The 13,249-nt window shown below is 46.5% G+C and overlaps 1 protein-coding gene across 1 annotated transcript in view; it reads right to left on the bottom strand.

The window, feature by feature from the left end:
• Positions 1–13,249, bottom strand: part of LOC129382287 (uncharacterized) — a 245,631-nt gene that overhangs the window by 39,906 nt on the left and 192,476 nt on the right. The window lies entirely within an intron of this gene.

Below are 13,249 nucleotides of genomic sequence, written 5' to 3'. Positions count from 1 at the left end.
AAGCATGGCCAACTTTCTTGCTTTCAGTTCTTTTGCAAGCATCGCTTCTTTGACAAAGTTTTTGTGGCTCTTGCGAGCACAGCAGGACACTTCAAAATTAAATTATCTTGTTTTACGCGCTATAAAACCGAGATTTCGTTATGTGGAACGCGATATTGGGCGGCTCCGGGTTACCTTTTGCCATATAGGGCTCATTAAAGCGCACCTAACGCACAGTAACCGAGCCTTTTTGCATTTAAACTTACACAGGACCGAATAATTATTTATGTTAGGATTACAAGCATGTAAAAACACATTGCTTCATAAATGTTATATCTATGTCCATGCAATTAATTTAAGAGGGATAAATGAACAATACTACTGCAGTTTGTTTGTTTTTTTTCTCAGGACCCAAGAGATTAAGGTGTGTCTGAGCGCTGGGCTCTCTTTGCATGGTATCGCCATTGCTTGGACGTGGCCCCACGCATGTCATAGATTGCGCTCGTTGTCGCATTCGTGAATGCTGTGGAATGAATTACACCATCACACAGAAATGCACCATATAACTAAGCGATATTCAAAAAGTGGCTCCTCAAGCGGACTTACAAATCAATGCTACCAGAAGAGAAAAATAAAGGACAAAGCTGAGAAAAAAGAAAAAGAACATTACGCTCATCTGGCAGCCAACCAAGCACAGACGTGAAATGGTGAGCTCATTAAATAACTCAAGGTGGAAAGTTGGACTACGCGGGTACCTACTCGTGTTGACAAAGGTCAGTTGTTTTCACGCTAAGCCTTTTCAGTAGTCAAGTGACATTCTCCCCTTTTAGGACCATCATTGAAAGAGAGGCGATCTACGGTTGTGTACATAATTAAGATTGATTGATTGATTGATTGATTGATTGATTGATTGATTGATTGATTGATTGATTGATTGATTGATTGATTGATTGATTGATTGATTGATTGATTGATTGATTGATTGATTGATTGATTGATACTGGTGTATGTGTTGCTATAGCGTTTTATTTTCGTTTACTTGCGCGCTTATTCGCCGTTTCACTTTCATACATTTTCTTTCTATCCCGCCTCAATTTCATTCCTTTCTAATTACGGTCTACTCCGACCTTCTCCTCATCCTCCCCTCTACATTTCCCAAGGCCTAAGTTCATCTCAGCGCTTAACCTCGTTCGGTCAAGTGAGCACGCGTTCTATATATTCGCGACCCTAATGCAAGAAACTAGCCGTCTAGATGCAAGCGGCTGGCCTTTTCTCATTTTCCTAACCCTGTTTTCCTCCCGGACCACGGCGGGTCATTGCCTGTTTTGTTTCTGAGCTGACTATAACATCAACTCTTTACCAAGACGCCGAAAACCTCCTTCACCCCCTCAAGTAGGCCACTTCCACAGCACACCACCCCCTTTCGGAGCTTTGCTTCGTGTAACTCATCCGTCCTTCTTTTTCGGCATTACTGCTATTAAAGTGCGCATTGTTAGGCCCCATCGCCCTACAGGACAGCCGCTCTCGGCCCGGCGTCACTCGAGACTGACTGATGGGCCGCTTGCATCAGTGTCGGTGTCGCGTAGGGGGCTTCCGCGCTTATTGTCTCGGAGCCGGCCCGTCATCTGCGGAGCGTGGCATTGCGCGCGCCCGTAAAACTTGGCCCCCTTTTTTTTCAGAGCCTGTGACGGCTCGATTTGGACCCCTATAAATACTGGTTATTTATAGGTCCGCTACATAAAGAGAGTCGTCACACCCTTTCCTGCAACGGCGCCTCTCCTCGCACCAGTGTGGCGCTTTTCCTTTGCCTCTATTCTGTTGATGGCGGTTCTAGTCGCACTCCGTCCGCCCCTCCGCCCAGTGTCTCTGCGGAACCGTAATTTACAGCTGGCTTTATTAAATCGGCGCGCTCCCAGCGCTCGGCTGAACTTCGAGCTCGCTTATATATATAAGCACACACAGCACTAGTTGATGGAGTAGGGCCGGTAGCAGCGCTCCTTGCCGTGCGGGGTCAATATTTCCATTCCGAGTACAACCGCACTCCAAACGCTCTCGACTGCTGACTCGGCGCACTTTCCGAATGAGCTACCCGGCGCGGCGTAACCCGGGCTGACCCAGTTACGTACAAAGTAGCTGAGGGCGCCAATTTTGTTGTCTGCGGCAGATGTATTGATGGAAAAGGCTGTCGCACAGCGAGGACCCAACGTTCGTTCCGAATGCGAAGTAGGAAACGTGTAAGCACAAATTGCAAAAAAAAAAAAAAAAAATACTCTAACCGCGTGTAACACTACCGCGGCTGACTTGAGACGCTAGTCCCCGTCAGTTTGAAGTCTCTTTGCGCTTTCCATTCCCGGCGAAACAGGCGCAGCGATTAAGACGCAATGGCATTTCATCGTTAGCCGTTTTGGTTGTGGGCGATTTTGATGCGCCAGTGCATCACAAGGAAGTAGTGAGTGAATATTACAGTCACAGTAAAAGGAACTAGTGCCGATCACTTAGGAATTACATCGATCAGAAAAAGTAGCAGGAGGCTTTAGCTTCGCCTTTAAGAGTGGAACGCGATAGCATTAGAAAAGCGCTGGAAAATGGATTTCTCTTCGAGTTTCCGCGTAACAGAATTATGTTTTATCGTATATTCAAATTACAGTCCAACGCTATCCTGTCTGTAGGTTAATTTAGTGTAAGTCGTAGTTTATCATTTTTCTGACGCATTTTACTTTCAGCAATTCAATATGTTCAGTAACGTCTCTGCGTTACACAGAGGGCCTGCGTGGTTGGGTATGCGCGGTTCGGAATGATTTTGGCGAAAAGACGATCGACGCGGGACGCTGGACGCCGGCGCTGGATCTTCGGCGATACGAGGTAAACGGTGGGAAAACACAGATGGTACGAGCCCGTGAAAGTCTCTCGCAAGTATAGTTCCACTGCTTTTAAGATTATAAGAAAGAACTTGAGCTGTAAACGCACTTGTAACTCGTCAATTAATCCGACTTCCTTCTTTCGCTCTATTCTATAGATTTATCTTCTACTTCTTTTTATTTCTTTTTTCGCCTCGCTGGACGGTTCCGGTCTATGGTTGAATAGAGTCTGCAGATGATAGTCGACAAAATGTACAAGTTTAAATGTCAATAAAGGCTGTTTACTCCCACTAATATAGCATTTGGACTGTGAGGCCTACGTAGGCAGCTGACTGATCGTCGTCGTACGTTAACCCTCTCGTGCCACGCCATTCAGATACGCGCGTGAACTCCTTCACAACCCAACACAGTCCAAAACGTCAGCCTTTCGATAGAGAGGACATGCATCAATACATATTAGTCCCAGAAAACTTCTTACAGACTGCAGAAACTTCTATAAAGTCTGTGTAAATAAACTATTGAGAAGGACAGGGCTAGTCTTTCGCTGGCCATGTTTCATAATGATCATTTAATCATAATTACTTAATTTGAGCCGACGAATAGGCTCAAAACCCTTACGATCGGAATCGGTGAAGCGTGTTTTTTTTTATGTTTTGCACTTGCCTTGCCATACTCTGTCAAAGAGACAACTTTCGTCGTTGGTGACCTTTCATGAAAGTCGTGTGCGAGGCTCTGTCTGAACTGAGGACCTCTTAAAACCCAACCGTTCTGGTAAACAAAAAAGTTCCCTTTCTCTCCTTTAAACCAGGGAGTTTGAAGCAATTACTATCCTTTCTGGTTGGCACCACGGTCGGCAAATATAATTATGGACCGCTCAATGCCGACGCACTGGCACAGAAAGAATGGGCTACTGTGTGGTAAACGCCACCTTCAATATTGTGTCAAACTCAAGTGTTCGCCGTCCACAACTTACAGTGGAATGAAGCTTATTATATTTGAATATTTTGTGGTGTTTAGAGTCCCAAAGCTGCACCAGGCCGCACGTTCGCGAATCCAACCCACAGAATTCATGATCTGCAAGTAAGCACCGTAGCCATACATATGGAGCCTCTCGTTCGTAAGTTCTCGTTGTCACTGGCCCGCCACCTTCGCCAAATGATGTGCAACATCAAGATTCGCAGGAATTTGTTCTTACGAACAATTGTAGCGTAAGGTCTTATTATTATTATTATTATTATTATTATTATTATTATTATTATTATTATTATTATTATTATTATTATTATTATTTGTAAATGCAGGCCCAGGTGTAACAGAAAAATGCGTGTTACGTTCCTTTCTTGTAATTCGTTTTTTTTCTACAATCGGTTGCGCCGTGAAACAACAAAGGCGACTAATATATTACGGGAAATTAAAAACTCTACAGTTCTGGTTCGCATCGCAACAGCTTCGGACCAGTATATCTGCTGCAATCCTTTGCTACTGCATCTGTTGAGAAAACACGTTAACATACGGACAAACGAATCGTGCATGAGCGAAATACAGATCTCCACCACCACGAATTGACAGTGAAATTCTTTTTCCTTCGCTTTAAATCGTTTCAGTAAACTATGAAAGAATACTAAGCATTGCTGGCAATGATGAAATGTGCCCGATGAACTGCGCCTATAGATAAACCGGTGGTTTCCAATATTGGGTTTCCTTTTCGCAGTTTAACGGAGGTCCAGTGCGAAACACGAAAATACCAGCTTGAGAAAAGGGTTCATTTTCTTTCCGAACCAGCTGAAAGTACTTCGTGGCTGCCATTTCAGAAAGACGGTAATTACCCGGCGTAACGTAACAACTATAAAATTTAGCAATCTTAGAAAGCTCCTACGGAAATTATGTTCGATATGACACAGTGGGAGACGAGAACATATGAATATATGAACCCTCTCGTTTCATCATACAACATCGAGGTCACAATCTTTTATAGTAATATCCATTATTTAATCCCTTTCTTAGTTCGTCTTTCTTTTTCATTTGTTAGTTTTTGCGCGTTTGTTTGAATGCTTGCTTGCTTTGCATTGTTTCGCTTCGCTTTGCTTTCCTTTCCTTTGCTCGCTTGCTCGCTTGCTTGCTTGCTTGCTTGCTTGCTTGCTTGCTTGCTTGCTTGCTTGCTTGCTTGCTTGCTTGCTTGCTGGCCTGCTTGCTCGCTCGTTCGTTCGTTCGTTCGTTCGTTCGTTCGTTCGTTCGTTCGTTCGTTCACATAATTAACGAGCATCACTCAGTGCTGGCAGATACCGCTGCGAACTTAAAGTCTGCCGAGCAAGAAGTTGAGAAGTGATTCACGGAATGGAAAGATACCACTCCGAAAGCGAGACGCAATGGAAACCACCCCGCCCTTGATACTTTGTGTAATTGTCGCGAGGACCCCTTATTTCGGGTTGCTCATTTATATCGCCAACAGCGGCGTGCGTTGTCCAGAACGGCTTATCTGTGCCGTCAGTCCTCGCTGGCCACCGAAATTAGTTCCGGTTGCATCATCACCGCGCAAAAAACTGGAGCACCACGGCGCCTGGCCGGCGGGAGCGCTCCGCGTCCGCATAGAAAGCCGCTGCCTTGTATCCTGCGCAGAGTGCAACGACTCCGATGCGCCCGAGTTGAGCGTCAGTATAGAAGCAACAACGTCACGTCGCGCGAGACACTCTCGTCTCGATCCTCTTCGCAGGGCGCGCCGCCAACATCTTGGCGGCTGTCCACCTGGACGTCGTCGTCGACATTCGGGCGCGTCTCATAGAAACGCATAGACCCGTGACACGACGGCATCCGCGCATCAGAGCTGACACGACGCCATTATTTGCCTCGGACAGCGGATCACCAGCGCGTGCTTGATGAGTGAAAATGCTTCAAGAGCCAAGTTTCGGGATGAAACCATTCAACAACTGTGGTATAGCGTCATGTGATGCGCGTCAGTCTAAAGTTCGCTTGGCTGGTAGGGAACGCGCTTGTGTTAGCTCGCACCTCTGCTTATGAGTAGGCTAATAGATGAAATAGTAGACTAGCAGGTGAAAGCCTATGGCTCATATGAAGAAAGGAGAATGAAGACGAGGAAGACTAGGTTGTAGAAAATGGCCGTCAGATAAAGAAGCATTCTGTCTTTGTGTGTAGCGCCCGATAAAATATCCACTTCCCACCCTCCGCCACCACCCCCCGCCCCTTTTCCTAATCTTTTATTTTTATTTTTCTGTGTTTAAAGTGATGTTGCTATCCCCTTTAGACGGCGCCGGCTACTTCTCTTAATGTATATATGTGCGGTAATATGGAGAGGAATATAGGAAGGCAGGGATGTTAACCAGTCAACTTGTCTAGTTGGCTACCCTACGCAGGTGGAAGGGAGAAGGGGAAGAGAGAAGAAGGGAGAGAGAAAGTGTAGAGACGAGTACGGACAATACTTGAGTTAAAGCCACTCGCGCAAACAAGACGTTCTGAGAAAGCACAAAAGTGCCCTCACTGCCTTCTGAGCCGATGTGCTCTAGTACTGCTCTAGGTGCCCTAGTCCTGTCTGTTCACTCAGATGACGATCGTCTAATTTCCTCAATGTGTTGGACAAAAATTGTCTTCGTGCTTGAAATTGAGGACAATGGCACAATAAGTGGTGAATGTTCTCCTCGCATCCGCAAACATCACATGCAGGACTATCAGCAAAGTTTCAAACGAAGAATAGAGAAAAGTGCATAATGGCAACAGTTCGAAAGTTCACATGCACACAGAACATATTATATGCACAAAATCAAATCCTCCTGAGCAGTTCGCCAAATTTAAATGTTCACGTTACAGGACGAATGACGACCCCCGTTGGTGGCAAACACAGCACTCGCGAACACGCACACAGGAGTCAGGGAAACGGAGCAACAAATAAAATTTCGGAAACCAAAATATATGCAAATGCAGAAAAAAAGATGAGTTAGTTCCTTAAGTTCAAGCCGCAAGAACGCCTCTATTACTGGTATGCATGCATGTTTGCTGTACAGAAAAAAAAAAGAAGTAAGAAATAATTGGGTAGGTGGAGGGAAGGGGGGCACTGCGCGTGCGTGCGTATCATAATGTTGTTTTACCCGTATTTGTACCCAACTAGGTATTACACATATACTAATTTGTCAATGCTATCGCTACTGCGTGCTTGGAAATTTACATACTTCCATTAGAAAAGATTTCGTTGGGCGCGACAAATCTTTAGTTGAAGGCTAGCGCTTCTGCCAGTCCTTCTTCGTTCTTCGACCTGGTTTTGCGCCAGGTGAATCATACCGATTGTTTGTATAATTGCTCGCTGCCGCACTCTTTTACAGAAGCAAAAGAGCTTCGGAGCTTGGCATCGCACCTCACCAGCCCAGAAAGTCTACGAGAGCTCTTCCGTGCAGTACATGAAGGCGAAAGACGTGACTGCCGAACTGCAGATGCGCGACAGCTTGCTTATATAGTGCGTGGGAACGAGCTAGGCTCACATGTTCTTTCTTTCAGTTCCCCCTCCACACGCTTAGGGTAGCACACTGGAAGAAAGTCTGGTTAACCTCCTCCCTTTCGTCCCTCCCCCTCTCTCTCTCTGTTACATAAGCAGGCAAGGTAGACCACTGCACGTTACTGAAATACTAAAGCGCCAAACAGACGACACAAGAAGAGACACGGACGAGCGCTTGTCCGTGTCTCTTCTTGTGTCGTCTCGGCACCAACTAGCCCAACAATACGTTCTGCTTGTAGACCACTGCATTTTTGACCGTCTCTACCTATCTTCAGTAAATGCTGCCTACCGCATCGCTGGTTTCAGCGGTCCAGTCAGGAAAGCTTTCGACGCGTTACCAGCACTGCGAATTCGGCCTCTGATTGGCTGACGCCAGCTACATACCTCTTCCGCAACAGTGCGCAATTCTAGCGAAAAATAGTGATGGCGCACTGCCGAGAAGGCATTTCCGCCAGCGCAGGGTGGGTTCAAAAATAGGAGCAGGTGACGGCACGACTCCGACAGTTTTGACGACGCAAGGACGACAGTCGGGGGCCCACGCAAACACTGAATTATGACGCGGAAGAAAGCCGGGGAGGAGAGCACGCCTGGACGAGGGGACTTTCATTTCAAGGCGGACTCGCCGAGGCTAGCTGCACGGTTACGTCGTTTCTCACGCTTGCAGGGTCCAAACCCTGGTTAGGGACGTTACAGGTGCAGCTGCAAATAAACTGCGGGTTAACATTGAAAGGGCGCGTTAGCAGATTTTAGAGACGTTTCGTATCCTGTGTTGGCAACAGCGGCTTTCAAGGTATTTGTTTCCACGCGAAAGTTCTGACACTGAAACGTGACATTGGGATCACGCACGTCAGGATCTGAAATCGCAGTTCAAGGGCATTTCAACACGGCCGTGGCAAAAATGCGTAGTTTTATATTTGGTACATCTTCCTATACATTGAGGCTTAAAGATTAAAGTTAAAACGACTACGTTTAACCGACGCCACGGCGGCTGCACGATTCTGGTTAATTAAAGTTGTGCCCAGTGCGTGCGTGCACACGTGACGGCGGAGCCAATCGGGAGGAGGTCGCGCCACGTCATCAGTGTATAAAATGAGTGTGTAGAATAAAAAGCTCTAATGTCTAATTGAAAGGCGCTGAGCGGTTCTTCGAGTTATGAACGCCTCGCAGGCAAGCGAGCGCGTTGAGACGCTCGGCGCGTTTAGATTTGGCCTTCCGAGGCGCAGTTAGAACGCAGGCGAGAGCTTGGGCGGAAAATAAAATTTCACTAAAGGGACTGTAACGCTTTGGGATTCCCACACGTAAGCAGTCGTAGGTGTATCTGCCGAGTTTTTTTTTTCTTTCTTTTTTCTTTGTTATAGGAGGCGCTGCGTTCAATCGTAAGTACGCATACGCGTGCGTCATCAAGTTTCTTCACGTGCGAAAAAATAAAAAAATAAACGTTATTCCGACACCCGAGAACGGAACGATTAAACTATCTGTTCAACAAGTGGCTTGGCCGGTCGTTACAGCGTCCCCTCATTCCTCGTAACCCGTGTGACAAGACGCATGTTAATGGCGACCTGGTCATTAGGTTCCCCTTCCTGGAATATCGCAAAGGAGGCTCGCTCGCTACGTCTTCTCGAGTCGAAGCGCAGTAACGAAAGAAAAGGCAAACACGACTTGTGCGTGGAAAACGCCCCGGGACGTCAGCTCTGTTATGACTGATGGCCGTATACTCGGCAAGCAGGTGCACTAATGTGTGCGTCCGATCGTGAAGCGGACATGCATTTGTATGGCTTTTCCCACTAACTGGACTCCATAGTCCTGTTGTTGCGGTTTTTTTTCTTCTCTTTTATTTGATAATTCTCGCGGGCGTCAGTTTTACTACCCACCCAAACGCTCCCTTTAGGCAGTTTTCTTTTTTTTTTTTTTTCTAGCTTCGTTCCAGAAGCAGTGTCTATATTATAGTACAAAACGCGTGCGAAGCCAGTTGCGGAATAGACTACTATTAGTGTGTTAACCCACTTGCCTTTTAGTTTTCTCAACGCGTCTTTCCCTTTCCCCTTCTCTCTCTATCTCATCTTTCGATTCCCCTTTCCCCGTCCCCCAGTGTAAGGTAGCCAACCAAACGCATTTCTGGTTAACATCTATGCCTTCTCTCTTTCTTTACTACTATTTCTCCTCCTCAATGTCTCTCCCTCTCGGGAACCAAACTAAGTCAGACTTTTCTATAGAATGAACGTAGAAAGAGGTCAGTTAGTTTCAAAATGGAAAAGAATGATATGCCTCCAAACAGGACGAATTAAGAGCAGTATAGGCATAAAGGAAGTTCAAAAAGCCGTATATTTCGTAAATGTAGGGAAAAAAAACAATCAACATAAACGCACGAAAGTTGAAGATACGCTAGAACCTTGTTAGTTCGCATTATAAGACGGCGAAATTTTACGAGAGGCAAGTTCAACCGCTCCCGCATTCCGTATACTGCTCCGAACAGCTGATTCAGCGCAGCCGGAGAAACAATTGGAAGCGGCGAATAAACATCACTATGTGAAGGGCTCTCATCTCAGTGTAGGCTGTTGGGCGACAAGAGCGCCAGCGTGCAGCGGATGTCATCCACTTGTAGTCGCTCGCTCGTCGCCTACCTCCTCCACCCCCCCCCCCTTCCTCATCCCGCCCGCCGCGGGAGCAGAGAAAAACACATCCGATATATCTCGCCCAGAAGCAGCATGAGACCAGGGACGCTCTTAATGGCTTCTTCAGGCGGAGGCCGCCATTCGCCCGATGGGCCGAGATTTATGTTGCGACCTTCCGTTCCCGTTCGGTCCGCCAGCAGCGTCGCCGTCATAGCTGTGCAGCGTGTGCCATCTCCACCACCCTCCTTCGCAGTTACTCCTTCCTGTTTCCATTCCTCGACCCGTCAGAGCATGGGATTACGTAGCAGGCAGTCGTAGGAATAACGGAAAACAGAGGGAGGGAGTGTTGTTGATTTAAACGGATGATGAAAAGGTCTGGCTAGTTTTCTGACAGCGCTTCCTCCACGTTAGCTTGGTGACCGCGTATGTCGTCGTACCCGTACTTCGCTGTACAGCATGCATTTCAAAAAGAGAAACAGCGATAAAGACAGAGACAGAGACAAACAGAGAGAGAGACAAAGAGAGAAATGCCTACCCCGTCACTGCCGCAGTGCAGTATACAGTACAGCGACCCGCAGTCTGGTCGGCCACTCCCAACGTTTATTCAAGCGCACGTGAGCAAGTTCACTTATTCGTCAGCGCTCGGCATATTTCGAAAGCGCTCAATTTCCGGCGAATGCACTTTCTTTTATTAGTCTTTACTTTAACAAATCTCCTTATGCCTTAAATATTGATTGCTTAAAGAACTACCGACACCATCGGTGTAACTACATGTCGCCCTTGTTCGTCTAGCGAAGACATATTCCCTGTCTGTAATGTACAGTATATATATATATATATATATATATATATATATATATATATATATATATATATATATATATATATATATATATATATATATATACATTAAAAAAATTATGGGGTTTTACGTGCCAAAACCACTTTCTGATTATGAGGCACGCCGTAGTGGAGGACTCCGGAAATTTTGACCACCAGGGGTTCTTTAACGTGCACCTAAATCTAAGTACACGGGTGTTTTCGCATTTCGCCCCCATCGAAATGCGGCCGCCGTGGCCGGGATTCGATCCCGCGACCTCGTGCTCAGCAGCCTAACACCATAGCCACTGAGCAACCACGGCGGGTATATATATATATACATTCAATGCAACACCAACTGACCTGCACTTCTATGCATATTATAAACACAGTTTAACCAACATGATGGCACGCAGCCTTCTTGGAATATTGCCTCGTCATGCCTCGTTCAATTTTGTCCAGCCTTTATTCAGAAGCGCGTCGTCATTTTCTTCGAATGTCCTCACCACAGGGCACACATTCCACCGTGAAACGAGCGCCTTCAGAAATCAGTGCTTAGGGCGAGCCCGTGTTCCTTATTCCAAGCACATGACGTAGAACACTCGAAATAGAAATATAATAGTACAGCTCCGGTATTTCGCAACACTCCAGTTAATTTTTCATTTCTCTTCTCTTCCGCGCGGCACAGTGGCTGATCACGCACGGTGATAAAGGCAGAATTGGGGAGTCCAAATAGAGAATAAACAACGACTAGAATTAACGTAAAATGGAATAAATCGTTACAATATACGTCACCACCTCACAGTGTGCGCAGGAAACAAATTACAGTCAACCGAAGACGCCGTATCAGTATTAAGTAGCTCAAGCGCACTACGCCACGTTTTGCGGTCAAGTCGCTGCGTATCACGAAGTATTATATATACAGTATGTCGTTAATTTACGTCCGAGATGTAATACGACTCTACGTGATACGCTCTATACTGGCATTCATCGAGTGCGACATTGTTCTGTTTGCGCAAGCATCTATCGCGTTAATAGAGCGCCTGAAAGCTCATTGGCTTTGCAGCCCAAAGCTCCCACAGCACGTACGCTAAGTTTGCGAAACGAGGACGACCGCGCGAAATTCAAGAGCCGTTAGAGGTGACGCTTGCGGTGAGGAGCACCTCGGGACCTCTACACGAGCGACAAGATAACGCCTTTTGCGAAATGAGCCATTTATCCAACACGGAAGCTTAGTAAGCGATGTACGAAGGAACGGGGGATGATGTAGGAGACGTGGTGCGGAGGGCGTGAACCTCGCACCAGCGTGTGTCGCCAGTACCCTCTGTCGGCATTCAAGCACGCATACACGCCATGATTGCAGCGGTCTGTCAGAGGGCAGGCAGGGCAACGCAATTTCGACGGGTCGGCGCGCGGCTTTTCTCGACTGCGAATGAACGTTCGCTGCCAGATCGCGGGTATGAGAAATAACCCAAACATTTATCTCATCAATCTAAAAACTGTCAGCACATACACGTGTTTTCAAGCACAAACGCTTTTGGAGCATGGTATACGAAAACAAAAATATATTTAAAAACTAAATTTCATCGCAGGGCATTAAGCTGCCTCCGAATCGAAAAGTGTATTGGATTCTTCCTCGTGAAAAGTCCCATATTGCTCACCAAAAATACGGAGCTATGTGGCGGAGTCGCAACGACGTTTAGCATCAATAAATTTTGCTGTGCGCGTGTGTTTACGTCTGTGAGTGGGTAGATGGAAGGGGGGCGAGGCGGGAGAGAGAGAGATTCTTGTTTGGGAAGGAGAAACATGGGATAAAGTGCAGCGCAGTAACTGGCTCTCAGATGAGGACACCTCAGAGGCGGACGGTACGATTGGACAAGAAAGGACCAACATCTCAAAGAATTGCTACTGCTCTTCATATGCTTAACTCCGCGACCTACTCGCGTCGAAACAACACAGAAAGGGCCAATAGAAAGGGAAGGAGGTTAACCCGAGGTGGTTCTGGTTGCCCACCCAACAAACACGGCGGGAAGGGGTTAAAGGAATAGAAAGAGAAATAACGAGTAATGGGAGAGAGAAGACTTGGAGGACGCTCAAGTTTCGCCTTTAAGAGTGGAACGCTACAGTATTTATAGTTCCCGGACTGCTTCTCACGCTTCCCGGCAACTGCTCCTTATGTAACTGTAATATGTACCGGGAAACGCTGGCGGCGAAAGCTATGCACGAAGTGCGAGCTTTCTAGTAGAAATGCGGCCTCTTTCGTGGACCGATCCCATAGGTAGTGCACAGCCGCGCAAAGAAAATTACATAATTTTCAGGTTTGTTTTATCGTTTCGCACTTTTATTATGTAAGTCTGAGAAGATTTAACATAAAAGGCATGTGCAGTCACTGTTTTGTTTCATGAAATTTGTTTGTGGGCTGTCATTCTCAAAATTCCGAGGAATAACTTCGTAAAGAAGGTAAGACAAGATACGAGCAACTA

Source organism: Dermacentor andersoni, chromosome 6 (assembly GCF_023375885.2).
Source record: "Dermacentor andersoni chromosome 6, qqDerAnde1_hic_scaffold, whole genome shotgun sequence".
Lineage (NCBI taxonomy): Eukaryota > Metazoa > Arthropoda > Arachnida > Ixodida > Ixodidae > Dermacentor > Dermacentor andersoni.
Note: the sequence above shows the minus strand (reverse complement) of the source record. Positions and strands in the feature narration are given on the sequence as shown.